The sequence below is a fragment of the Scomber scombrus genome, chromosome 13 (genome assembly GCF_963691925.1).
Source record: "Scomber scombrus chromosome 13, fScoSco1.1, whole genome shotgun sequence".
NCBI lineage: Eukaryota > Metazoa > Chordata > Actinopteri > Scombriformes > Scombridae > Scomber > Scomber scombrus.
Genome location: NC_084982.1, coordinates 17,846,449 through 17,873,959, shown reverse-complemented (window position 1 = coordinate 17,873,959; position 27,511 = coordinate 17,846,449). Strand labels below are relative to the sequence as shown.

The 27,511-nt window shown below is 38.6% G+C and overlaps 1 protein-coding gene across 2 annotated transcripts in view; it reads right to left on the bottom strand.

Moving 5' to 3' along the window:
• Positions 1-27,511, bottom strand: part of erbb4b (erb-b2 receptor tyrosine kinase 4b) — a 337,205-nt gene that overhangs the window by 184,771 nt on the left and 124,923 nt on the right. The window lies entirely within an intron of this gene.

Sequence of the window (27,511 nt, the reverse complement as noted above, 5' to 3'; positions counted from 1 at the left end):
CAGCTAGATGGGCTGCTCAGTTGACAAGTAATTAAACAGAACTCTTTCCACCCATCACCAACCTTAACCATCCCCCACACCCTTGCCCCATGACGACATGAGCCATCTGCCCAATCAACTGCTGCCCTATCTAGCATGAAAACATTGACACATACACACATAGGGCCTGATTTATTAAAGGTTTGCATGTGTAAAAACATGTGCAAACTTGACGTCAACCACAAAAAATGTGCAAGCTGATCTATTAACGCGATGCACTGTGGCTTGCGTCTTTCAACTAAGCAAGATAGTATGCGCTGTCCATTTAGTACATTTGCCATAATGAATATGTAATATGGGGCGTTTGAACCCCAGTGTGCAAAATACAGGGAGAAGAAAATGTAAATAATGTTATTTAGCACACACATTGTGATTTACCAAACTAGAAGGTAATTTTGCTGACGGTAACTGTGTCTATAAATAATACCTTTGAAGGGCAGGGATTAACCGGCTGCGCACTGTGCACAGATGACTGCTATTAATGTAGAGAGGAGGAGATGGAGGCACAATGACAGAATACGCAAAGGACGGATTTTGCCCACCCGTGTTAATATTTTTTGGAATGGAATAATTTTGACCGTCCAACATTGACTTTGTCACAAATACTCTCCCATATGTCGGTTTTTCTGGTAATATTTGTTTTTGTTATAACTCAATATATTTGTTAACCTCTTCCACTAGAACCTGATCAAATTTCATTTTGTGCTTGCAGGCTTTCTGCTTGTCCAAACTCTCCATTAAGAAATGCAAAACCTTCATTTAAATACTGCTGTCTCCACCCTGTTGCACCTGTTTTCATTTACGCAGTTATTCTTGGTAGGTCACCAGCAAAACTCACGCAAACTAAAAGCACAATCTATTGCACTGTGCATGCAATTTTGTACCCTTTATTTGGGATCTTAGTATATCAGGCCCACACTGTATAAGTACATGTACATGGACTAAAAAAAAACACACAAATCCCAAGTCTTTTGCCAGGCATCCAAATGTAGGCAAAATTTTAACCACATTTCCCAAAAATCTGAAAAAAGAAAGCGTAAATGTACCCTTATGTGATTATTAGGATTTGGTTTGTCAAGATTCAATAATTGGTGGCCCTAAATTTGTTCAGTCAGGTGCCACTGAACCATTGCAGAAGTAGAGGGCACAACAACATGACACAATTAAAAGAATGCCAGTCAAACCTCAAATAGTGAAAGAAAACAACATAGAAAATATTAAGGAAATATGGCATTTATGCTTCTTTCATGTATTAATTTGAGGCACATTACATTCATACAGTACACATTTTTTTTCCACCTCAGCCAAGTGTAAAAAACTTTTTTTTTGCAATATTTTAAGATAAGATGTTTTTGAATTTTTGGTGTTTTTACTCAGTTTTTTTGTGGGGAAATTAAAAACCTATCAAGAGTTTGTGGAAGCCTTTACTGACCTCTTGTATACCCTACTGGACTTAGAACAAGCCACAGTCACATTATATGTCCCCAGTGATTTTTTAATTATCTAAGCATATTTTTTTAAGCATGCTGAATTGTGGCTAACATATATTTGGACACTGACATACGCTCTTTTGAAGCATTATAATTAAGTTTAATTTGCAATGCCATAGTGGTGTGCTTTTTCCACACCTTCACCCTCTTCACGCTGGGTGACAAAGGAGCCATCACTGTGACGGAGGGTTGACGGTTCCTTCCCTGAGTCTTGTCACACTGTCACCCATGAGTTGTTCCCTCTCTCTCTGAACACCTCTACCCTGAAAGATCTTTACTGACGCTTTGCATTTTAATCCAAGATCCCTTTCAAACCCTGCTATACACTATACTGTGCTATCCTTTTTATACCTTATAGTCCCCTCAATCCAACCTGAGTATTTGCACTCGATCCTCTCAGCAAGCAATAAACTAGGCCAGACTCATTTTCTCCATACAGGCACTATGTGGCGAAACCTTTCAATTCCATTTCCTATTTACTCCCCATCATTACACCACAGATACATATGGGGAAAAAACAGAGATGTAGCCTAAAGGCCACACATGATGCAAAGATAAATGGGATTGTGTTAAAACACTTCCATACCTAAGCAGATATTAGATAATAGGAACTATTCCATGTGACCTGGACAATACCCATACGAGCTGGTAGTGATTAGCTGGGTTGCACATAGCATAACACACTGCTCCGGAATGATATATGGCAGACCTGGGTGTTTTCAATAACAGTTGAGGGAAGCGGGTTGGGGGTAGGGGTCATAAAGTGAGGATAGGTGTAATAAACTGTTATTGCACCCTTGGGGCAGGGCGCCAAGATCAGAGGAAGGGGGTATTGTGTCATGTGATGTCTGGTGAAATTTACTTTTTATACCTATTTGCTTCCTCAAGCATGCCTTCAGTAAGTCTGCTGACTTTTGGAACCTGTCTGGAGTTATGTGAAATCCATGTGATTAAAAAAAAAATGTAAAAAATCCTTGTGTGATTTCTAATGAAATACCATGAAATCCTATAGCTCTGCATGAGCCTGAGATGGAGCTGACTGCCAAATGAACCACAACAAAACCATCTGTGCTGTGTGGAGCATACGTTGAAGAAGTATGAACTGTTGCAGGTATACTGCAAAGCTCAGGGATCCTACGGGTGATACGTCTGCATGTGTGTGCATGAATGTGGGCAGGCTGTAAATAATAGACCTCAGGATGTATTTCCCCCTCTCACTGCATGATCGAATCCATTTGTCTCCATGCTCAATATGTTACATCTGATCCTGTAAATCGCAGTTAAGGTTGTATAAAATACAGTCTCTGCTCTTTATGCTGGTGCGACCTGCCTGCCCAGGAGGACATGCTATAAGACACTGAGCCGCCAACTCTTTAACATACTGCCTATGATGCAGGAATAGACTGCAAGAGCAGATGAATCTTCATATTGTTTAAAACTTACGGCTGTTCCATGAAAGAGAAAAAGAGAATCCATCTTCTCTGTTTGATGGATTTCACTCCCCTGTGCACGTAAAGCAGAGAATGCCAATGAAATTCAATGTCTTTGTTGCATATGTGTGTGTATATATATGCATGTGTGTGTCTGTGTGAGTAAACTGATGGAATTTGTTCATTTCATCTCAGAAGTGATGGATTAAAGGCATACTGTACAGGAGTTTCCCAAAAACACAATGTATAGACTCATACAAAAATACTGCCTCTCAATCATTACTTATGAACCAATAGAAGTCTTTGACAGTTTACACATCCCTGACCCTGCCCTCTGCCTGAATTTTATTTTTTATTTTGCCATGTTTGGTTGTGTCTGGGCATCAATCTTTGGGGAGTGGGTGTGTAGCCCCCAGCTAATAACAGCACGCAGGGTGTGAGGTCAGGACTCATGGCTCAGTGACCAGGTTAAATCGCTGTCTCCCTCTCTCTCCTCTGCTCTCTGTCTGTGTCATAGATGTATAAAGATAACAGGTCTCTGTGGCTGTTTGACCAAGAACGGGGAGGAGCAACATACACACACACGGAGCAGAGAGAAGCCACAGCAGACAGGATGAATCACGTGCTTTGGCTGCTTTCACACCAAATCCAACAACGTGGAACCTACCCGCAGGGTTGTGCGGGGGTGTGCAGAGTTGTGGGCGTGTTTATATGCGTTTAGAATGTAATCACTACGAAACAATCAGAAAATAATGTTTTATTTATCTGATTCACTGCTTTGTTCTTGCTAACGCCGCTCCCTCTCTTTATACACTCTCTAGCTCTCTCTGTCTCTCTCTCTCTGTGGTGTTGTTGAGGGAGGGAAGAGGTATGTTTACAAAAAACAACCAACAAATTATGTATAGTGTGCCTTTAAGGCAATGAATCATAATAATTCATCATTCTCCAACATATGTAATTAATGACAAGATTATGTATGCATATCTGGCTCAATATATGGTATGCAAGTTTTTTGTTTTGTTGGCTTGTTTTTTTTTTTTTCATTGACACGGACACAAAGCTTATGAGTAGCCTTGTTTAACTTCTCATAAGTTTGTAAATGGCAACAACAATATTGGCAACAACAATATGGATATAGCAAACTTGCATAAAATCAGCAACCAAAGGTTTGTAGGGACCAAATGCCAAGAAAGGCATAATGATAGATAGATAGATAGATAGATAGATAGATAGATAGATAGATAGATAGATAGATAGATAGATAGATAGATAGATAGATAGATAGATAGATAGATAGATAGATAGTGATGTCTACCCGTAACGGAGTAAAGAGGCCAAACAATCTCTCTCTCCCCTTGCTACATCCATCATTATTTCCTTCACAAATCAGTCACATACTTTCTGAGGGACAGATAGGATGGTAGCTGGGTTTAAATGGCTTCTATACATCATGAGTTTTCAACAGACAACCACTAGACAAGACAACAAGGCATCCATCACCATATCTGGCATAATCACCACATGCAGTGGGGATATAATCAGTGAGCTCTTTCTATAAATGTTTGTTTAAAATGTTTGCAAAAAAAACCCAAACTATATTTCCCCCAAGACACATTTTCATCAGTTTTAGTTTCCTAAATACTCTCATCAGGATTACATAGGCGCTTTGCTGCTGTGGTTTCTGCTCCTTGCCCACTTCATTTCATAGGTGGTGCACACAACAACTTCATCAATAGTGCCTTGTGCAATTATTGAATGTCTATAAAGCTGGCGAGTCTCTGAGGTTTATAGGTTCCTGCCAGGGAAGCCAGCAAAAGGTCATCCCAATAGCCAGTAACTGACTGAATTAAATAAAGTTGCAAATGTCACTTCTATAAGTAAACACTGTCAATAGTTGAGCTTGGCTAACGTGCCTCGAATAAACAACAGAAGCCAGTAGAAGTTTAACTCAAATGCTGCCTCACGCAACATTTTATCTCAAGCTCAACCAAATAAAGAGTGCCATATCTGAGGTCAGAGCTGTCCTTTGTCCCCTAATGTCCCCCAGATGAGCCTTGATGGCTAAGTATGAGTTACAAGCCACTGCTTCTGATGGTAATCATGGCCCACATTATCGTCCATCTGCTGAGCAGCTTAATAAGCATCAGAAACAATAGCTAAATGAGTGTTCGTGATGGCTGCATGGTCCAGTGAAGCTAACCTCTCACTGCCCTCCGAGCTCTGGTCACCTACCAACAATGCTGTCACTGTCTCCATATGGTCTACCATAAATTAACATTCATGCCTTCACGAGTGCACTCAGACCTAACACCTTGTGGGAGATTTCCACAGAGGATAGCCTGCAAATGCCAGAGCGTGCGCACTTTTACTTACAGAGCCTGATTACATGTATCGGATAAATTACTAATTTCACTAATAAGTGGTCCATAGATAAAATCAGTACATTTTCTGTAGTGTTCCGTCTCACCATTCTCATTAACCCATTTCCCTGCAGCAGGCAGCTGTTTTCAGCAAACAAGCTTTAATAAACAAATGTATGCAACCTGCCCAGTATCAAACAGCAGACAAACAAGTCACTAGTGGGTGAAGAAAGCAAGTAAGCATTTAGCAAGTTAAGACCAATTTCTATTTTTATTTTTGCAGGTAACAGAACTTAATGATATTGACAGAACAGAAAAGTGATGTTGAATATTTGTCTTATATTGGTCCGTTTGCCAGAAACACAACTTAACAATATTAATGCTGGTGTTGCTCCATGCCTGTTAGAACACAGTATGTCAGAGCTATGTATCTGTTAAACTGTTTAGTAGTTAGTCTGCCCCAACAAGACAAGAAAAAATAAAGAGTTTTTAAAAAAGTTTTTTAGCAATTGGAAGTGAAGATCTCAACCTCCTGCTATCCTTCATATGTGATTGAAGCTAATCCTGCAACCAGCTTTTAAATTGATGTGATACTTCAATAGAATTGAGAAAAAAAGAACAACAAAAGGACACAAAATACTCTTTTTTTTCAAGACAAATGTGAGAGCATACTTCTGTAAGATATATGCATAATAGGGGTGGAACGGTTCACAAAATCCACGGTTCGGTTCATATCACGGTTTTGGGGTCATGTTTTTCGGTTTGGTTGGTTTGTGTTGTTCTTTTATGGCGGGTTTTTACACTTCATTTCTCATATTTTTAGACTGGATGACATCAAGGCAAGAGCGCCATACAGATTAATAAAAAAAATCCTTAGTAGTTTAACTATAACCAACAGTCATGTATCAAGGAAACTTATAAATTAGTGCCTCAGACGAATTAACATTATTTTACACACACTGACAGTGTGGACACAGGCGGGGGTCCGGGATTCCCCCCGGAGAAACACGTCATCAGGAGGGATTCCCACCTGACCAGCCATAACTGACGAAGGAAAAGATTATAACAATATAAAGAGCTGTCACATGCAGACCATTGTGCATGCATGCTCCATAATACATTCGTTAGTTTGATGGAGTACCTAGAAATGTCCAGTGCCACTTTTCTGCGTCAGTTATTTTTTTTATATGCGCATTGATTTATTTACAGCCGCTGCACATCTCCTTTTCAAATGGACCAATTTGCCTCACAATGCTAAAATACAACAAGCCAACTGTAAAATAAAACGTGTAACTTATCCCAGGCTACATTATATAGCCTATTTCAATAAGTACATTGCAGGATAAAAGAGAAAAACACAAAAGGAAACTGTTTTATTGATGCTGCTCAAATCCACCTATGGCACGTGGAATAATAATAATAATAATAATAATAATAATAATAATAATAATAATAATAATAATAATAATGATAATGATAATGATAATAATAATAATAATAATAATAATAATAATAATAATAATAATGACAAGCATACCGCGTATGCAGATTTTTTTAATGAGCCATTCCACCCCTAATGCATAAACTTCCTGTGGGAAGTGTGTAAACTTGGAATTATCTTCCATTACATCCTTGTACACGAACTTCATTACATTGTATTACATTTCACACAAACACACATCCATTGGTGTATCATTATTTCTATTTAATTTATACAACTATTTACACTATCATTCACTCATTCACTATCTATTATGTCTGATGTGCATGCAAACAGTAATCAGACTTCCACAGATAATACACTACTGTCACCAAGATTACCTGTGTGTGTGTGCCCTATGTGTATGTTTATTGCTGGTGTTGTTAATGATTACTTTTGCTATTAAAGGATTAATTAACATTTATGTAACAGTATGTGCATAGTATACACATTGCAAACATTTGGGTATAAAGTTTTAAAAAAAATGTCTCATTGACTGTTGTGGAAAAACTAGAGCTGGGACTTTATGTAAATTAATTAATTATCTTCTAAGTGATCACCAAGAAATTTTTTGTGAGGAAACCAGCAGAACTGGTCAGTGCAATTCCCAAGTAGTATGGAGGGTACACCCTATCCATTTATTCTCTCTCAACACCTTGCTCTCTTTTTCTCTGTAGGATTTAAACATGTCTCCAGACAAGAAAAAATACATCTAAGTCACAGGGGAGTGATTGGCTGACACTGACACACACTTCATTACCCCAATTCCTCTGGCTGCTTCTTCTTGACAGAATGAATTGCTGACGGTGGGTCTGGTGAAAAGTGTTTTGGGCCGTACACTGACCAGTATTTGTGTGTGTTTTTGTGTGTGTGTGTGTGTGTGTGTGTGTGGTAAAACCCAAGTATACGGACCAGATCGTGAATTACTGCAAAAAATATCTCAGTATTCACTGAACTGACTTGAGATTAAAGAGGCTGCACTGTGGTCTATTTTAATGCTTTCTGTTGTCTGGTACTGTATGTGAGATGTTTTTTGTTTTTGTTTTTAATAGCTTAAATGAGAAAAATCCAATATTTACAAATATATATCAAATATGTTTTTGTTCTATGCAATGGCATATTTCTTACACTGAATACATGGAAGGAATTTATGTGTGAGAATACTCGGATGATGGTGAGAAAAGCTGTGATTGTATCTATGTACTGGCCTCGGTCCAGATATTCTAAATGGTTGGACAGTGCTTTGATGCTATTTCCCTTCATTGTTTTAGATTGTTTTGTGAGTTGCCACAGTATCCAGTGGTTAAATATCATCACAGAAAATACAGTTTTGCAGCGGTGATCGATATAATGGTTTCCCCAGCATTGATTTTTGGTTTGGTTGTATAGATGGAAGCTTATGGAGAATGGATAAGCTTTGAATGAGGGCTATTGGGCTGAGTTGGTAAAAAGAGGAAGGGTGAGTATCTCATATAAGTGTACACTGCATGTGGTAGCATTTTTTTGTAACTGAATAATACATTTAGGAGAATTGTCCCTGAGCATGAGTGCATGACCACCAGCTGTTGATACCCCACCATAATATCAATTATACTTCAACCGCTGGAGGGCAAAATGAACCTGGTTTAGTGAGATGCTGACAATAAGATACACATGATTTATGGTGCATTTCAAAACTAAATAGTGCCAAAGCAGGCTCATCATTTTCTCCAGAGGCTTCATTACCAAGAAAGTGGGTGTAGATGGCTGCTATGGACAGTGCTGTAGAGTTTGACTATGAAGACTTTGTGGTTTCAGAGCTTGGTTTAAATGTGAGAAAGGGGGTTGATGATTGCGTCTGTTAAACCTCCCCCAAGATGGGCGAGGTCAGAAAGCAGGTGTAGAACAAGTTCAGCTTGTTGAGCAGGAAAGAATGATTTACCTTCTTGTCAGACACCTGTATTCCTTCCTTCTGACAATTTTACTGTAACAGTATTCAGGCAGCACCTTTGACGTTGGTGGTATAACTCACATCACAACACAGTCAGATAAATTACATGGTAGAACAGGGTTACTAGTATATAATGCATTGGGTCGTCATTATCAACTACACCTGGGCTTCATTTCCCTTGATAATTAATATTCCAGTATGCACTAATTTTTAGTTATAGTGCATTAATTACAGTAAGCATGCTCAGTTAGATGGTCTTGCTAAAACTGTTTCTTTATGGCTAATTAATCAATACAGTACAGTATATCTAAATACCATCAGCCTTTCAAGGTGTGTTGGCTTTACTGTGACTTCAGGAGATCAGTGCGATGACAACAGAGGATCAAGAAAGTCAAACGGGTTTTCTGTGTCAAAACATGCTTGTAACAGATGTGATGAGTGATTTACAGTTGGGCTCCTCTGTGTTACTAAACCTGTTTTACATGTAGCCTGAACAGTGCGTGTATTTGCGTGTACATGCGTTGCCTGGATGTTTGTGTCTTTGCACATGTATCTGCACATGTGCATTCGTGTGTTTATTCTATTTCATGGCAAAACCACCTGACTTTCCTTTGGCTTCAGGCCGAGCCTCTTTAATTACAAACAGTTTTGGAGTTTTCCCAGAAGGCATTGCCTTTGCTCCTGCAGTTTTAGAAACTTCCTGCTAACACAAAGGTGGAGTGAAATACATGCTCTTTATATGCTAATAGTAGAAACAGTAAACCCCTGAGGTGGTTCATATCCCAGTAGTCTGCTAAAAAGAGACGGCAGATAGGCTGGGCAATGGGTTCGAATGAACAGGCTCTGTTTGTGTGTGTGTGTGTGTGTGTGTGTGTGTGTGTGTGTGTGTGTGTGTGTGTGTGTGTGTGTGTGTGTGTGTGTGTGTGTGTGTGTGTGTGTGTGTGTGTGAGAGACAGTCTTGAGTGTGTGTGCAAGAGGGAAAAAAATTGGTACATTTGTATGTTGGCTGGAAGGTATTTTGTTTCCAGACAACACGGTCAACAGACTTGAATGGACATCAGGGGCTGATCAGTAAAGTATACACATGTACACACACACACACACACAGACCTGACATTTAGAAATCAAATTTGGTTTATTATGATTTTGAATCACGCACGGGTCCGTGTAAATCATGGTACAGCAGTACTGAAGAATACCTCTGTGAGCATACTTACATCCAACTAAACACACATTCAAACTGTACACACACAAATACACCACAATTGATAGAAACGGTGGTAGCCATAAATTGACGCATTAGTCCTTTGTTTAAATGCTTAAAATAGTGACTTACTCAAGACATTTTATCCAGCTCCCTCAGGAGCCACTAAAGGCTTTGTTTCACATATGCAGTAGTAGAAGACCTTTAAACAGACTTTGAAATGTAAAATTCCCCTTTAAAAATAACTTATGTTCATATTTTCCAGACAAGGGGATACTTGTTGTTGCGTGAATAGTGGCTGTTATCTCACAGATCAATTACACCCAGCATGACATAGCTGATGAAGGCCGCAAGCGGAAACGCCTTGGTCTACTAATAAAGTTCTCTTATACTACAAGTGTTGCTAGAGCTTTGACTTTTTTCCTTCTCCTTGCACCTTGGGAGTAGATGAAAATGTGCTAGAAACCTCCACCCTCTTACCACCATAAAACTTCTCACGGAGAAGGGTTGAGCGGATGTGTCATGGTCATACACAGGATCTAACATTGACACTGGAGATCACACGTATCATTGAGTTTTCAATCAGCAGTCAACATTGTGTTTTGTGCTGGGAAAATATGTAATGATTATTCTTTTCTACTGAAAGATTGATTCAAGGTCAGCACTGGAATGTACCGCTTCCAGGAAATAGTCATATGGTCATTATCATGACCACAATCTATTCTTTGCCTTCTAGTATGTCGAGTCGTTGGATCTAATTTTGTAAGGGAGTACCTGTTTTGTTAAGCAGTAATAAACTGAAGTTACACAGACAAATGACAACATCTGCATAATTTGTCCCATTCATTCTACTTCACCTGACAAGCTCTTGATACACAAGTGAGTCATTTTACATGCTTGGCACATGTAAAATAAACCAAATGTTGCTATGTGGTGACTGTGGTTCTCTGAAATGCTTACACTGCATTACAGAGTTAAATCTGAAGTATTTTCATACACTGATACATCATTGTCAAGTTAATTGTTACCGTTATTAATATTACTAGACTATGGAGCAGATAATCTCACATCAGTGCTTCTGTATTAGTGTGATTCATTCTCAGAAGGGCAAGCGTATATAACAGACCTCTTGGCTTTCTGAAGAAAATACTTTCATTTTTACCTTGATGGGAGGGCATCAACATACGTTTTTATTTCCTTAATTTAAAGAAGACTGCCTCCCTATTTGGATCCTTTTATTTTATAGACATATTACGGTGCTGTGAAATAATCCAACATACAACCATAATCGATCTGTGGAACACAATGTAAAATACATTATTCAGCATGGAGGCATCTGCTCTCACAAATGTTTCCATTTATTTACAGTAACTATAAAAAAAATGTCAAGACTAACTGATGCTAAACTATAAGATATACAGCCTTTAACCTCGATTTTGCCATCTCCCTTCAGTTTTAATCTTTTTCATTTCAGATTTTGTGCATGAATTCCCATTCATTTATACTACAGTATAAATCACAATCAGTTCAGTGGGTCAGATATTTACCATGGGGAACTTGCAAATTGCTGCTATAAAGACACCTCATAAGACAGTATGAAGTATTCTATAGCTGGCCCCTTTGGGAGCTATCTGTCTTCATAAAGGATCAAACACCGACTGGAGCAATGGCTCATAGGTATTCATTATATAGAAAACTGATATGTTGTTTTAAAAACATAAGTTAATGTATCCATAAAAACTCAACTGCACTTTTCCAACAAGACCCTACTTCACAATTATACTGTTACTGAGCAGCTCCGCTGGGGCAGTTGTGTGTTATGCACATTGCTGAAAGGCTCCTCAAGGGAAGATGTTGAGGGGTGGTAGCGTTACTCACACATTTTCCCCATAAGCCTTTTGTTATAGCCAGTTTGGGGATAGGAGCCACTGACCTTCCACATGCAAGCATGCTTCTCTTGCCTCTGGGCTTCCACCACTTGTTTCCAGCTTTCTCTATCTCTATCCATCCTTTTCAATTCAGGCCCAGGTGTTAGAATCCACAGACTCCAGTCCATGATTGAACTGAAATCCCCTCTGATAGTTGTTTCTTTTTTACACTGCATCTGGGACAACATTCAATCAATTAAGCCAGCAGGCCAGTCAAAGTGTTGCCTCATATCCTTCATGCCTCCAGCACATACTGCTTTCCAGCCCCCATGTGTGGTCCTACCCATGAATCTTAATCTTGTACCCAACAGTTGCCATCAATTATCCTGGCTGCTACTGCTAACTCTTCCCCTGCTTCCCATTTTTCCCCATTAAAAAAACCCTTTTTTCCCCTCTTCACTGTGACGGAATTGCCTCGCACGCTTGCTCGGGAAATGATTACTCAGCAGGCTTGTGGACCAAGGGCCAGATGCATAAACGATGCATACACCCAAAATCATGCATACGCCACTTCCCCGCACATAAACTGGTATTTCTAAACACAGAATGTGCCGTGAGAATGTGCGCACCTCACGCATTCTTCAGACCAGGCGTAAATATGTTTTTCTAAAGCAATCTGACGGGGATGTGATGACATGGAGAATAAATATAATGTGAGAGATGGAATCTTTTAGTAAAACATTGCTTGTTTTGGCTGATTATGAGCTGTACTGATTGTGGATTTTTTTTGTTTTGTTTAAACAGAGATTAGTAAAATGTCAGGCGTATTTACAAAAAGTAATATTGATTAATCATTTTTATGTGATTCACATTATAATTCTCGTAATTGACATAGGATTCAACATTTTATTTTGCTGTTAATATTGTTTTAGTTGGGACACACTTTATAAAGTGCATTGCCTCTACACACTACCTGTTTACTTAGTTTTATGGCACTTTAGTTGCACTGTTCTCTCCTGACTAGATCCTTGCTTGTGTTGTCTCTCTCATGTGTACATCGCTTGAATGAAACTGTAACATTGTAACCTTGTAAAGTCAGTTTAGATATGAGAGCACAAACTAATCAATGATAAAATTCCTGAGATATCTCTGCTGACAATGGTTTACAAGTTCATGTTATGAATAAATAATAAGAGCTGCACAGCCGTGTGTAATGGCAGCTGTTCTTGCTGTTGGTGCAACACAATCAGTGAAATGGCACTTCTTCTTTTCCATTTATTTCATTGACAGGTGTAAATACTGCAGGAGCAGGTGGCAAATTGATATGAAAACGGCTGGTCAAGGGCCGTGTCTTTATCCATTTACGGCTAATTGTGGGAGGGGAAATTAGGCTCATGCACATGCGCCTAGTTCCACAATGACTGAGATTTATGAAACAGAGTCATGCGGGTGCACAGCTTTATAAATCTGACGAAAAGAATGCATACACATATTTCTGGCTTTGTGTGTACACATCTACACAGAGTTTTATGCATCAGGCCCCTGGTATTGTTTGTGCTACGTATAAAATGCTCCTTACCGGGAAGCAGACAGTTAGGGACAGACAGCTGTCTTCTTTCCGGTTGAGTCGACCTGGCTTTATCATTGTTGCCATAGAGACAGCACTAAAGTACACAATTTTAAAGCAATGTTGTGACCAGGGACAAGGTCGACCGGGCGCTGCCTGAATAACAGAGTGGTTCAACTCTTTTGCTTCAGACTTGATGTGGCATTTCAATCTGTCAACACTGGTACTTTGATATGTACCTGTTGTCTCCTCGATCGATCAGGTTTGTGTGTCAATAAATCTCTTTGCTTGAGACACTTGAGACATTATACTTGTGCAACATTAACATTACTACCTCAGAATTTCTCTAAAAAAGCAAGAAGGCATGACGTCCCTGCACAGTTAATTTTTTAATTAATGTAATTATCCCCATCTAACAACAGAACAAGTTATTCAGATGAATTTCTCCACCAAGCTTTAAACCCTCTGTTGGAATGATCTGAACATTATTGTACAGCAATGTGACAAGGTTTGAATTTGAAAGTTTTCTGTCACGCCTCATCCACACTTTTCTCACATTTCAGTAAATGTTGAAGATTTCAGAATAAGCCATGCTGAAATAAGAGTTTGAACAGAAAAAAATAAAAAATGCTGAGTAACTTGTGCAGCACAAATACATTATAATCATTTTGGATCGAGAATGCATATGTCTTATTCTAGAAGGAAGCATCTCTGGGTATCTCTCTTTTCTCAGCCTGTCAGATAGTGGCATGATTTGTCATTCAGCAGACTGCATGTTACATACAAAAGACATGTCTGAAGCTGTCAACATGGTAAGATAATTTATTCCATTACACTGCTGGAACACGCTGACAGGAAGACAGGTTGAATATTTACTGTATGTGTGAGGCATCAAGATGACAAGAAGACACTGCTGGAGGCATCTGATTGTCTGAGTACATTACTGTGTTATTGGTCTAACCTGAGATATCTCTGTTGTCTAAACTATCTATCAGAAGAATGCCAATTGTGTTTACAACAGGATTAGAAATGTTTTAGTTTTTTTTGTCCTTTTAATATTTAGATACACCTTCACCAGTGCACCATCTCTAATTACCTCACATTTCTCAGTAAAGTTACTTCACTATTGAATTTCTCTAGAAGATTATATTATACCAAAAACAGCTACCTGGAGGCATTGCTTGAAGGCAAAGCCTGTGAGAACACATACTCCATATCCAACTTGTTAAGCACAGAATTTATAGACCTTCTTGGTTCAAACTACATTTGAATGTGCAAGTTGTTGTAATTATTATTTTTTACCTTCTTTTTTGGTCATTCTCAGCCCAGTTAATCATTTAAAAATAGTACTTAAGAATTTGAATGACATTATGTTTTCAATGCTTGTGTTTTGACTTTCTTCTCCAGTTACAGGAATCTTGTCATGTGATTAATTATCAATTTATATATTGTAATACTCAATGCTAGGCAATAACTGTAGATGAATTAAACAAAAAGGTCTTCTTGCCTTTAAAAAATATTAGTCGTTGTTATGGGGGTTATATTTTAGAGTTAAAAATAACTTTTTAAAGAACTTTGCCTCCATTGTACAGCTCACAGTAGCTCACTGAAAACACTGCCAGATGGTTTGTGGTCAGATTTAAATGAATAGAAAAGTTATTTGTTACTCCACATAGTATTAATCTTAGTCTGCGAATGTCTTTAGACATTCAGGTTATTGTGTTTTTTTATTGCATCCCACACTCTGAGTCAAGCTGATTGTGATTCTGCTGTCCTTGTCACCTTGCATTCTTTTTAATTTGCAGAAGGACCACCCTTTTCATCACGGCCCAGATCGATTATAATTTGTTTTAAGGCTTAGCGGATGAATGTAAATAGCCAGGCGCTGACGCTTAAAAAGATATAAGCTAACACACAGGCAGGCCAAGCAATCAGCTGGGCTGCATAGAGTGAATTCAGTGTTGCTTGTAATCTATGTTCTTATTAGGGGAGAGAGCAAATACATCTTGTAATACAATATCAGACTCAGCAATAAATTACCAAGTGGAGGAGAGCTGCAGTGGTCTGGCAGAATGGAGTGTGCCTTTGTATGGGTGTTTACATGCAGTATGTGTTTGTAAGTGTGTGTTTATTGGTGCTGTATTACAACAAGGAGAAGATACAGAAAGAAAAAAGAAGAGGACATAGGGAGATGATGGCTTATAAGTAAGACTATCTGAAAAGTGGGTCTCATGCGCATACAATCAAACATGGTGTTGGTTGTGTGAAAGTAAAAGGGGCCAACCACAGGATTTTGTGATAGTTGATATGTGAGATTTACATGTACCAGGCACTATAGTACCACTCCAGATCACAGCTCAGCGGGGTCACAAGTACAAAGTCTTGTTATTGGGTGTAGTCACAAGTTAAACAGACATACAGAGGCCAGAGAAAGCTGATAGTGCCCATTCTGAAAAGTGAGGCAACTGGGGAGGTGCCTTAACCCTTACATACTGTTCAGGGTCAAATTTGCCCCCTTCTTTATATTTGAGAGCTCTGACACCCTATAAACATTTCCTTTAGACAGACTTTTCCTATTGTGACCTACAGTCCACAAAAATGGAAATAAAATGATTTTTTCTTCTTTTTTGTGTGTGCAGCTGATACACATTTTTATATATGCAAATGTACAAGTGTGACCTGTCAGCATTCAAACATGTTGTATTCATCATATTCTATAAAATGTTCTCCCAGACGATAAAACAGTGATTGTGAATGTCTTTTTTTCTATAAGATTAATCAAGCACTTAATAATGACTGGTGGAGAAATTATGAATGTTAATTGGTGTAAAGACTAATTATGAGTCAAAATATGAACAGTATGTGAGGGTTAAACCTGCAGGGGGTAACTCCACTGGTTGCAAAAAGAAGTCTGATTGTATGAAAGTCTATGACAAAATTACTTTCATTCTGTATTCAGCGCTGAAATGTCAAATCAACGTACTTTTTTTTTTTTCAATATGCTGACTTTATAATGTTCTGTTTGACTTTTTGAAAGACTTGTTTGTGAAAATGTGACCGTTCAGCTTTCACAGCCGATAAAATCGTAAATACTTTCTTCAAGCCCATCTGACTCTGATCTTCCTTAAAAAAACAAAACAAAAAAAAACAGTGGTGACTGAGGTATCCAGCTGTGCACATTTTCTTTTTTGCAACATTTTTAGGCATGGTCTATTTTGTTGCATATTTTAATTAGCTGTTATATAGATACAAGCCACTGTGTGTACAAAGGATACAGCCGAGTGGAGGGGTGAAAATGATGAATTTTGAGAGTGCTGAAACAACAGGGTCCTTCTGCATAAACTCCATCATGCAGTGAACTTGAACAAACAGTGCACTTCTATTCCTTCCACACTATTTTTAATTGTTTGTACAGCTAGATGCATCTTTGTTAGAATGTGTACATCTGGGTAGCTCCTCAGTTACTCATTAATTGTGCTCTGGTGGGTCGTTGTGTAATTGTTTCTACCACCACACTGGAAGTAGCTGGCCAAAGGAGCTTAGTATTAATTTTTCCCGGCCACAGCCAAGGGATTAGATGTGCTTTCCCCTGGCAAGGCTGTTTGGCAGCCACACTTATCTGCAGCGACTTACAAGGCTTATTGAACATTAGCATGCAATTATCTTTGATGGTCTAACTTTCCTTCTGGCTGACAAGACCCAATGATTCCCCGTTAGGGCTTTTCTGAGGACATGACATGAATATCAAGGTGCCTGGAAAGCAGGGAAAATAAAAAAGTCATCTAGTTGAAATGGACTCTCAATAAAGCTGGTGGCACACTGGAACACGTTTAAAATCCTGATTGATTTTGAAATGCCTTGCGCCATTCATCACACACAGCTATGGATTTCACAGATTGTTTTGCCTCTTGATTGTCGATAGGCTCAAAGTATATGGTTACTATTTTCAAGGAGGAGATATTGCAAGTTGTGTCTGTGTGCCACACATATGTTCACCACCATAAGTGCCTTGAATGACATCAAATCCACTGTTTAAATGGCTCACCCATGCCCCACCTGTGGTTTCAAAATGAGGCCACAATTCTTCAAATCTTCAATTTAGAATATATCGTATTTTATACAAAACAGTATTAAGAAAATGTATAATGTAGGACTAAAAAATCTAAATGTGAAACAGAAAAAAAAAAACAAAAAAAAAACATTTATAACTAATGCAATAGCCATATTATTATCATATCAAAACCATTTGAAGACAAATACAATATGGTCATCATGTATTCCCTAAGAATGCAAACTTTGTATGATGCCCACTACTCATTCAAAGGACCATCATACAAAGTTGTGAACCATACAGTCTAAAGCACATTGCCTTAATTATACAAAACTAATACTGTACTGAGGATTATGATGCTCAATATGTAATGTATTTTTTTTCAGACCTTAAGGTAGCATAATGTTTATCCTTTGGGGTGGATTCTGTCTACAAACAGCCTGGGGCTTGATATACACTTTAATTATTCAATTTGATTGCATTGGATACACCACTGAGTTTATGTTATTTTTATTTCATCCTTTATTGTTATTGAAAAGTACTTCGTAGAGTCTGTTTGTATATGAGAACTATAAAGTAAATCAGTCATTTTAGACATATCACTCCACTTTCCACATTGTCTGCACCCCCTGCATACCATATGGCTACACTGATCCCAGACTGGTTTTAGCTGCTAATAGTTTTATCAGAGCTAGAGTCAGTTTTCCCTTTCCTTGATTACTTCAGAGCCCCCAGATACTTCCAATTAGTGACGACTCTACTTCCCTTCAGATCACTTAATTCCCTTGCACTTCTCCCTCTCTTTGTTTCCCATTCTCTGTCAATCACCCATTTCCTCTCATTGCCTTTTGCTCACTAAGTCAACTCTCAGTGAGAGTGAGCAAGGGAGGGCATCAATTCTCTCCCTCATCAGCAGTCAATAACTGGTCGATGGCAAGAAGAAGGAGAGGAGGAACTCAATTGATGACTGAGGAGATGTTGTCACACTTGATTTTCTCTTTATATCTTGCTCACCTGGGGCCCTGTGATAACACTGGTATTGACTGTAACCGTGCTGGCTAATTCAATAATGGCAGAGATGCGAGTGGAATCAAAGGCAATTACATTTACGCCTGTTTTCTCTGTGGCTGCAGACATGCTGGTAACATTTGAGGTTAATATACCTAAAACTATAAGTGATTGATTAACTGAACTGTCCAAGGTGTTGTAGACGAGGCAATGACTTGTCTCTTGACAGTATGCCAGCTCATTCTATCTTCACCTCAAACACACACACACACACACACACACACACACACACACACACACACACACACACACACACACACACACATACACACACACACACACACACACACACACACACACACAGGTACTTACAGAGGTTTATGACCAATGACCCCCTTGCTGTAAAAAGGATTACATTATTAACTATAGTCTGGTGACAAAAAGAGAAGAAAGTCGGAAAAAATCCTTCATTAACCCGGAGGTATTATAATGTACTGTGTGTGTTCGGGTATACTCTCACACACACACATACACACACACACACATCTGTGCCCATATTACCAACAGTGGACCACTAATTCTAATTATCTTGAAAGAATAGACAAAGCTTTTTTCAGGTACATGTTTTCAGTTCAAATGCAAATATGCTATTTTTATCATTATAATGATTTTATTATTGTTGTTGACAAGAGGAGACTGGCAACCCTGGCTGATGTCTACCTATCGAAGTCGGAACCTCCATAGGCTAAAGTGTCAGTGGTGAACACATACTGAATGGGTACCTGACACTTTCTTGATTTATTTCAGTATTTTCAATATTTAAATATGTCCCTGTAGCACAAATACCTTGAATATTATCGCAGCCACTGTAATTTAGAATGTACTTGTTTCACCTGTGATTGGGTACTGGCTGCATAGACTAATAATACCATATCACACACTACATCTCTTTAATCATATAAAGACTATTTTTCTAAAAGGATATCTTAAAAATCTAGCACACCAGTGACCTTATCTTTTTTTTTCATTCCCATTAGGAGTGTCAACATGTCGCTGTGTTACTATATATCATTATTATAAAATGTATACAGTACCAGAGTATTAGCAGTGCCAGACTTCATTCATTATGTGTTTTACATCTAATTTAGTGGGTGTTCTTAATAACTCAGGAGAAAATAATTTCCATGATGTCAGACTTTATTTAAATAATGGTTGGACTACACTTTGCTGTGGATGTTCAGCATCTTCAGAGCTCATTTCTGACAACACCCAGGCCAGATGAAAGATTGTTAATTATTCTCTGTCTAATTATTGATATTGAATATTGATTATTCACAATGCTGATTTGATCTTATGTCACTATGTATCCATATTACTGTAAGAATGTTGCTCCATGTTAAGTGAATGGGAACATGTCCTTTTCTATTTTCAATTCTACACAGTAAAAGAGGAAATGTTCTTTTCTGGCAAACTTTAAGTCTTTATTTTCTGGCAAACAAATGTCCAGTTTGATTTTGAATAAATGAATAGTTTCAACTAATATATTTATTACCATGTTCCCTGCCCTGGCCTAGACAAACACATGCACACAACCTTGCTCTTAACTGTTTGTTTTCTAGTAAACAGTCTTACATGATCTTTAGTCATTCAGCTTTTCTGAAGGTACAATTACAACCTCTGAATTGATGCATGTTGCATAAGTCAGTCCATATTTAATAGTCACATAAATGCTTAAAGTGTGTCTGTAGAATGAGGACAAGAAAGATAGGTCAATAGACATAGAATAAAAAAAAACACAGGGAGCCAAAAAGAAAGAGTGGTGTACAAAAATCATTTTACCGTAATGTAAGTGCAGATCTCAAGGGTAGACCAAATGGGTCCCTTACTGTAAACCACTGACTCCTGCAGCAGTCATTCCTCATCACATTATTTTACTCTACAGTGGAGGGCAGGAAAAACTACAGAACCTCTTCTCTTCCAATGCTTGAAAGAAAGGATTTACAAGGGTAATCCTCAATCTCTTTATTATTCTGAATTTTGTGACATACTGTGGCATTTTTACACTTCACACCAATCACTTGTTGATTAAAGTCGCCATGAATCAATGTATTGCTGTTCCTAAAATCAAACTGACAGATGCAAAAGAGTCAGGCTTTCTGCCATTTTAATCTGCTTTGTAGAAGACATAATTTTTTTGTGAAAATTAATTGAGTGCAGGATTCAATCAAGATTATCAAGAGAAAGCGATAAGAAACATAACTAATCTTATTTCTTATTTCCTAATTCATAACAATATTACCACGGCAACTAAAGCATGAATTCCTTATGCCCCCCATTAGGGTACCAATACTAGACTACATTATTGCCATAAATTGATAATAAGTAAAGCAAAGTGTGTGTTAATGTGAACATAAGCACATCGTTTGTTTGTCCCATAGTAACCTAAACATTAGTCATGGAAATAGTTGCAGTGCAGAGAGTTAAAATAAGTCTTTGTAAAAACTTATGTGATAAATGTACAGTAGCTGTCAGGTGCACAGAATGAGCAGAATGAGCAGAAATGGCCTAGCAAACTGTGTAAGACAAACAGACACGCAGTGATGCAAGACAAAGAGCTTGTTGAGCAATAACTGCTCTACAGCACGTACAAGTTATGCTTCCTGACACATAATTTGATTTTAATGAACAACAAGTCACAAAGAATGAAGCTCAAAAAGCCTGTTTCCGTTGGCGTCCATCTGCAGAGCTGGGCTAATGAAGTGCTTGGCACAAAGCACCTGGGCACAGAGAGGAGGATGTGTGCATTTAGTCAGATACACAGCCTCCTCTCCAAACGGATTGTTTACATACAGTAAACACATGAGCACATGCATCTGTGTCGGATCAGCACATCATCTTTCATGCATGTAAAGTTTTGCACCATTGGAATGAAGTGTCAAATAACAACACAGCAATATTGAAGTTTGCAATATCCAGAACTGTATTTATTTGCTGGTTATTATATCTCTGAATTTGGTCTCAGTGAAAGAACAAAGGATCTCAGACTGATATATATAACTGATACATATAACTGTCTATTGGATGGTACTGCTGTGTAGTTGCTGTATTTACATTTATTTTCATCACTCTTACCTAGCCTCAAACATTTGTAAGAGAAAACATACACAGCCTAATCACAGTTCTTACAGTCACTACATGTTTTCAGAGGGTGGATGTAAGGTGGATCCATGTAACTGCTGTAGGTAATGCTTTACCTTTTAATGGAGACACATCAAGCTTTAGTCAACTTCCATTAACTCTAGCAGCATAACGGATTAACGTGTACATTCTGAGGGTACGACAAGTAGCCTAACATATTATCCAGGGAGTGACAAGTGACAACAAGGGAACTCCTTTCTTTTCTAACTTTTTGTAACTTTTGTACTTCAACAATACTTAATATAAGTGCAGAAAAAACCCTTGGTGTTGCTGGCAGAGCTAATTTTAACTATTGTTAGGACTTAGAAAAAGGGACCAGGTGGGCCGCTCCTCAGGTTGAAATGACTGATTAAGTGAGACTGATGAAGAAAAAGGGAAGGGAACAAACAGGAGGGAGAAATGAAGCCAAGCTATTAAGATGAAGTCAGCCCAGCCTGAGACTGAGTGGTGATTTGCATGCAGTGTAGCACATTCCACTCTAACATTCGTTCATAGGACTGTGTGTGTGAGTATGAACAATTGGGATTATCAGTTCTAACAGTCAGCCGTCAGTCTTCACACATTGAGTCAATGTATACATACATCAGTGATTCTCAAAGTGGGGTCTGGGGACACTGAGGGGTCCTTGAGGGGATTCCAGGGGGCCTCCAGCAAAAGTAACACAATGAAAAAATTGAAAACTATTTTTGGTCATGGGTTTCATACACTTTCATACATCTACAAGCAAAAATCTTAATCTGAATCGTAGCAAATGGGGGCCCGTGGTCTAATTTGTGTCGGTTTAGGGGTCCTTGTTGTGACAAAGTTTGAGAACTACTGACACATAGTATTTCAACAGACTCAAGCAAACACACTCTGACTCTCTCTCTCTTACTCTCTCTTGCGCACACACACAGGCATTTGTCTGTTTTGTCTCTCTCACGCAAATGTTCACACCCCTGCACACATTCACACACACTATATACACAATACTAAACAAGATGCTCAAGCACTGTATCCGTCCACTCGAAGTGACAGATTTTCTGAACATAGAGTGAGTTAAAGCGTTTCAGACAGCAGTTTTCAGATTTATGATACATCACATCTCTCACACAGAGGATGCTGTTAGACAACTCTTTACCATCTAAGAAATCAGTTTCACTTACAGTAAGTGCTGTGGCATGCCAAACTGGCCCAGATTATGCCTCTGTGATCATTTAGCCTACTTTACTAAACATTTTAATTGGCTATAACTGCACATCCTAATTATCTATAAACTAATGAATGTGCTCAATGAAATACAGCCTGACATCCAGTAGAGTAAGAAAACTGTTTTTAATTCCACTTCAGTGGAGTCATTTAGTATCATTACAAGGACACTAAAAACAAAGAAAAAATGACAAGGATGCTTATTGCAGCAAGGCACATTTGGACATGCAGATAATATCTTAATATATATTTTTGTGGTATTAAATATAAATTGAACACAGTAGTTAACATTGTGATCATTCAAAGAGCTGTTTTCACATTTCCAGGATTTTCAAGAGTTTGTTTTCATTGTTTTATAAACATGTTTGTAAGTGCATATCAAATAGTGTTCAAGGGCATTATGTGACCAGCAGTTTTCACCAGATCGACTATGTCAACATTTCAGCTGTCCTTATCCAGGCATACTCACCTGTAACACACAAGGCTGGATTTAAAATTATTATTTTAATTTAGAGTTTTTTGAGTAATTCCACTGCTTCCAGAGAGCATAGTTACTGCATCATTGCATTCATTGAGTCAACTCTGTGGGTTGTCATGTTGCCTTTCCCAGCCTGCTGAGTTAGTTCAGTAAGTAAAAATTGCATTTGTAGCCTTGAAGGAACACTGCACCCAAATATGTTTTGAGTACCACTCACTATCTGTAGGCTGAAAAGAGTCCACACATTCATTCTTTATAAAGAAAAAAAATAAAAACAAACCCTTGTCATCTGACAGCTGTGTTTGTGGACATAAACTGAAAGGAAAAAAAGTCTAAGAAATCTCAAATGTACAAAAAGATGATCTCAAAGATGTAGCAAAAAGAGCTGTGAGCATGCGGGTAGAGAAAGCAGACTGTAGCACTATGCTTCAATCAACCTGTTGTTGCCAGAACATCAGAGCAGTCAGCACAATACAAGAGATGAACATGCTTGCACATGATTATGTGACATGTCAGACTTCAAATGACACTGGAACATGTTTACCTCAAATCTCAAACAGTTCAGTAAGGTTGATCAATACCTTTCCAGAAAAGAAAAAAAAGGAATAAAACTGAAACAACACACACACACACACACACACACACACACACACACACACACACACACACACACACACACACACAAGTGTAACTAAAATAATCTTACTGAGGACAAAAGTACATTCTGCCACAGAGGCAGGATTTTCAGAGCTGAAAATGACAGAAGATTGCACTGTATATATTTCACATGCATGATGCATAGAATGGAAAGCCTCCCAAACAGGGGTGGTGGTGTGTAACTATGAGTGTGGTGTTTGATTATGTGGCCGTTCAGAGCAAAGCTGTCATGTTGCTTTCCCATTTAGATCGCATCTCCTCAGGGGGAAACACTTGTTCGTGCGTCTGCCGCATACAGTCACGGCATGGCAACCTCGATCTCATCAAAGAGATGGGCAAAGAGGAAAGAGAGAGAAATGAGGGTTTGTAGCAGTGTTTGACTGCGTTTGAGATGTGTTCATGCTCTTTTTTCCTGTCCTTGTGTGTGCTGATGCATACCTTTTTGTGTGTCCTCCTACAATATGCGGTGAGTGTGTGAACAATGAAAATTTAATGAAACCAACTGGTAGTGTACGATTGCAATACATCATCTTTCTATCCTTTCAACAATGCTTTGGTTAAGCCTGTTTCTTCATTTTAGAGTCAGTGTTGTAAAGTTCAGGTGCACGTCACAAAAAGTATTGACCTTTCTGCCCGAATGCCGTCAGAATTGATAATCAAGGAATTAAGTGAATTAGAGGCTGGCAAGGGCATTTAGAGAGGGTGAGGGATGGATATGTGAGAGGGACTGTAATGAAGTCAATGGTGCGAGAGTAATGCCCCATCACCCGGCACTGACAGTCCCCCCGCCACACACACCTCCCCACTCCTCTCACCATGCTGCAATACCTCTGGGCATCAAGGCAGAAGATATTAAAAAACTGTGGCACATCCTTTTCAAGGACGATTAGACATTTCTCCCCTTTGGTCTCCTTATTTACAGATTGCCACAGACTCTGCTGAGACGGCTCAGGAGCAGTATTTTGCGAGTTAACATTCATATCAGCCCTTGCTTACTAGGTGGTGCCTGGCATTACCTTCGGTTTTCACCACAAACAAAACGGCTTTACCTGTCTTTACAAGCTAACGTTGAGATTAAAGCCTCTAAAATGGAGCTGCCTCCAACAGCCATATGCTAATTGATGATGATACTCAATGAAAAACCCCAGAAAGCTGATAAAGCTGCTCTGCCACATACTGAGCAACCTATATGAGCTGCACACCTTACCATCAATGACTATTTACAATTAAGCTTTAACTATCTTTAAAGCACAGTCATTGCCATTACTGCAAAACCTGCCAATCTACTGAGAGAGGCTGTTTGTTTCAGACATTGCCAAATTTCAAGAGATCTATCAGGAACATCAAAGTAGTATGGAGGTTTTGATATTAACATTTGCTGCAAATAAGAGATTAAATGACAAGGTGTGTTAGGAGTATAATGCAAGATGGAGGATTGGGCAACTTTCTTACAATGATTCAAATCCAATAGTCCTCAGAGCCTGCTCTTTAGGCTGAAACTGAGGATGGGGGACACCACAACAACCAGGATTGTCCTGCAGCAAACAGTAATCGACAGTAGTCTTTTCAACAGAGGTTGTCATATGCTAACAAACCAAGATGGGCAGAGAGTAGGTGTGGGGGAAAAAATGTAATTCTTAGGTGCATTGCGATGCGGACGTGGACAACTCAATTTTCTAAATATTATTTAATGAAGTGACATTGACAGAACAACAAAAGCAGAACTCAACTGTAAAGACAGTGCAGCAGCAGGACAGTCTATAACAATCACACTCTGGATTTTCATCTTGTAGTTCATCTTAAAAAAATGTTGTTGCAAGCTTTTTTGATTTAATGACTAAATGATTACATTTGCTAGACCACCCTGAAGTATGTTGTGAACTTTCTATGCCATCACTCAGCTAACACTAACGTTAGCAGAGTGGATTAGCGAACAACACCAGCTGACCAATACACACCGCAGCATTAAACAACTTAAACCAACTGTGAGGTGGAGAAAATAACTCAGTGCTCAGTCTGTCTCACCTCAACAACCCTGTGCCGGCTCAGCTTTGTGTACAGCGACATCTTTCCCGGAGCTAACGTTGCAGCATAGAGGCTGCTCTCCACTGCTGGAAACATGATGTTAATAACAACACAGTGTTGCACTTCACCCTCAGTGTGTTATTCTCATACAGGCAAGTGAGATTTCCACTACTGCTAGGCCTATACTATTTATTTATTTTGGTTTACAACTTACTTTAATGTGAAGACATTTATGTTTAACATGTATGTTGAAATTCTGATTTTTGAAGCACTTTGAAAAGGGAGTTCATATTTATCTGACTTCTTGTATCTACTGATGAAAAATTAGCCATGCAGTGATATAGAACATTTAGGATGTGATATGCTGAGATGCTTCATGATGCATCATAGAATCAAATGGAATTGTTGACAGGTGAATTGTAATATATCAAATAGTGAGGACAGTGAAGATTCACACCACTAGCGGAGAGTATGAACAGCAAGAAGAGACCCAACTACCATTCACTTGCATTTTTGGTCTGTGAAGCATCGTATTTGGTGCTCTGTTTTGTAAGTTCTAAAGCTATTCAGATTGTGTGATACACTGTGGCAAGTTGCACAAAAAGTCTCAGGAGGTCTTGTTAGAGATGAATGCGGTGAAAGAGAGAAAAATGCAGTCATGTAAACTTCCTCTTCCTCTTTCAGTTTTGATGGTTAGAAAGTGACTAGTGGCTACCTCAGGCTAACTTTGCACCACTGTTCATCTGACTCAGTAGGCAAAGGGCACTTGTGGGCACAAGTGAGGCCATACTTCCAGAGAGCAGAGAGTGACTGCCTCATTGGATTAATTGCATCTACTCTGTGGGTTGGCATGTTGACATTCACCGCCTGCTGAGTTTCTTCAGTAAGTAAAAGTTACACTTAAAGGAATACTGCACCCAAATAAGCTTTGAGCAACACTATCTGAAGGCTTAAGAGATGGCTATGAAAAGTTCTCCAAGCAAACAAGACTTCTGATTCATTATTACAAATACTATAGCTGACTTTTTGTGGTTTGTATAACTGCTTCACTCACATGTCACATTAGACAAAGTTCTGACTGTTACAGCAGCACACTAGATTGCCTCACCCAAGTTCAATGTAATCACATAAAATGATAGATGAAAGGAATTTTGCCCTTGTACTTTGTTGTCTAAAATCAAAACTTCTCTGTCATCTTTGGGAGAGGTTTATCTTCAAATAACTGAAGGCTAGCTTTCAGTCTTATAACTCCCAAAATTAACCTTCTGATGCCAGAAAAAGCAGCGCTGCATGCACACAGAGGCTTGGAGGGTGGGAGCATAGCCTGTGAGGTACCTTATGCCTTAAAAGACATTTGCTTTATCTTTCTTTAATTTATTTTTGTCTATATTCACTCAACAAACTTGGAACATGTTTACAGAAATCAAAAAATGTCCCAAGGATTTAAAAGAAAAAAAAAATACTGAATGTGGTAATGAATGAGTCAGCTCCCCCTCCAGCATCTTTCTGTTTCTTTCTCTCTGACGCTCTCTCTCTCT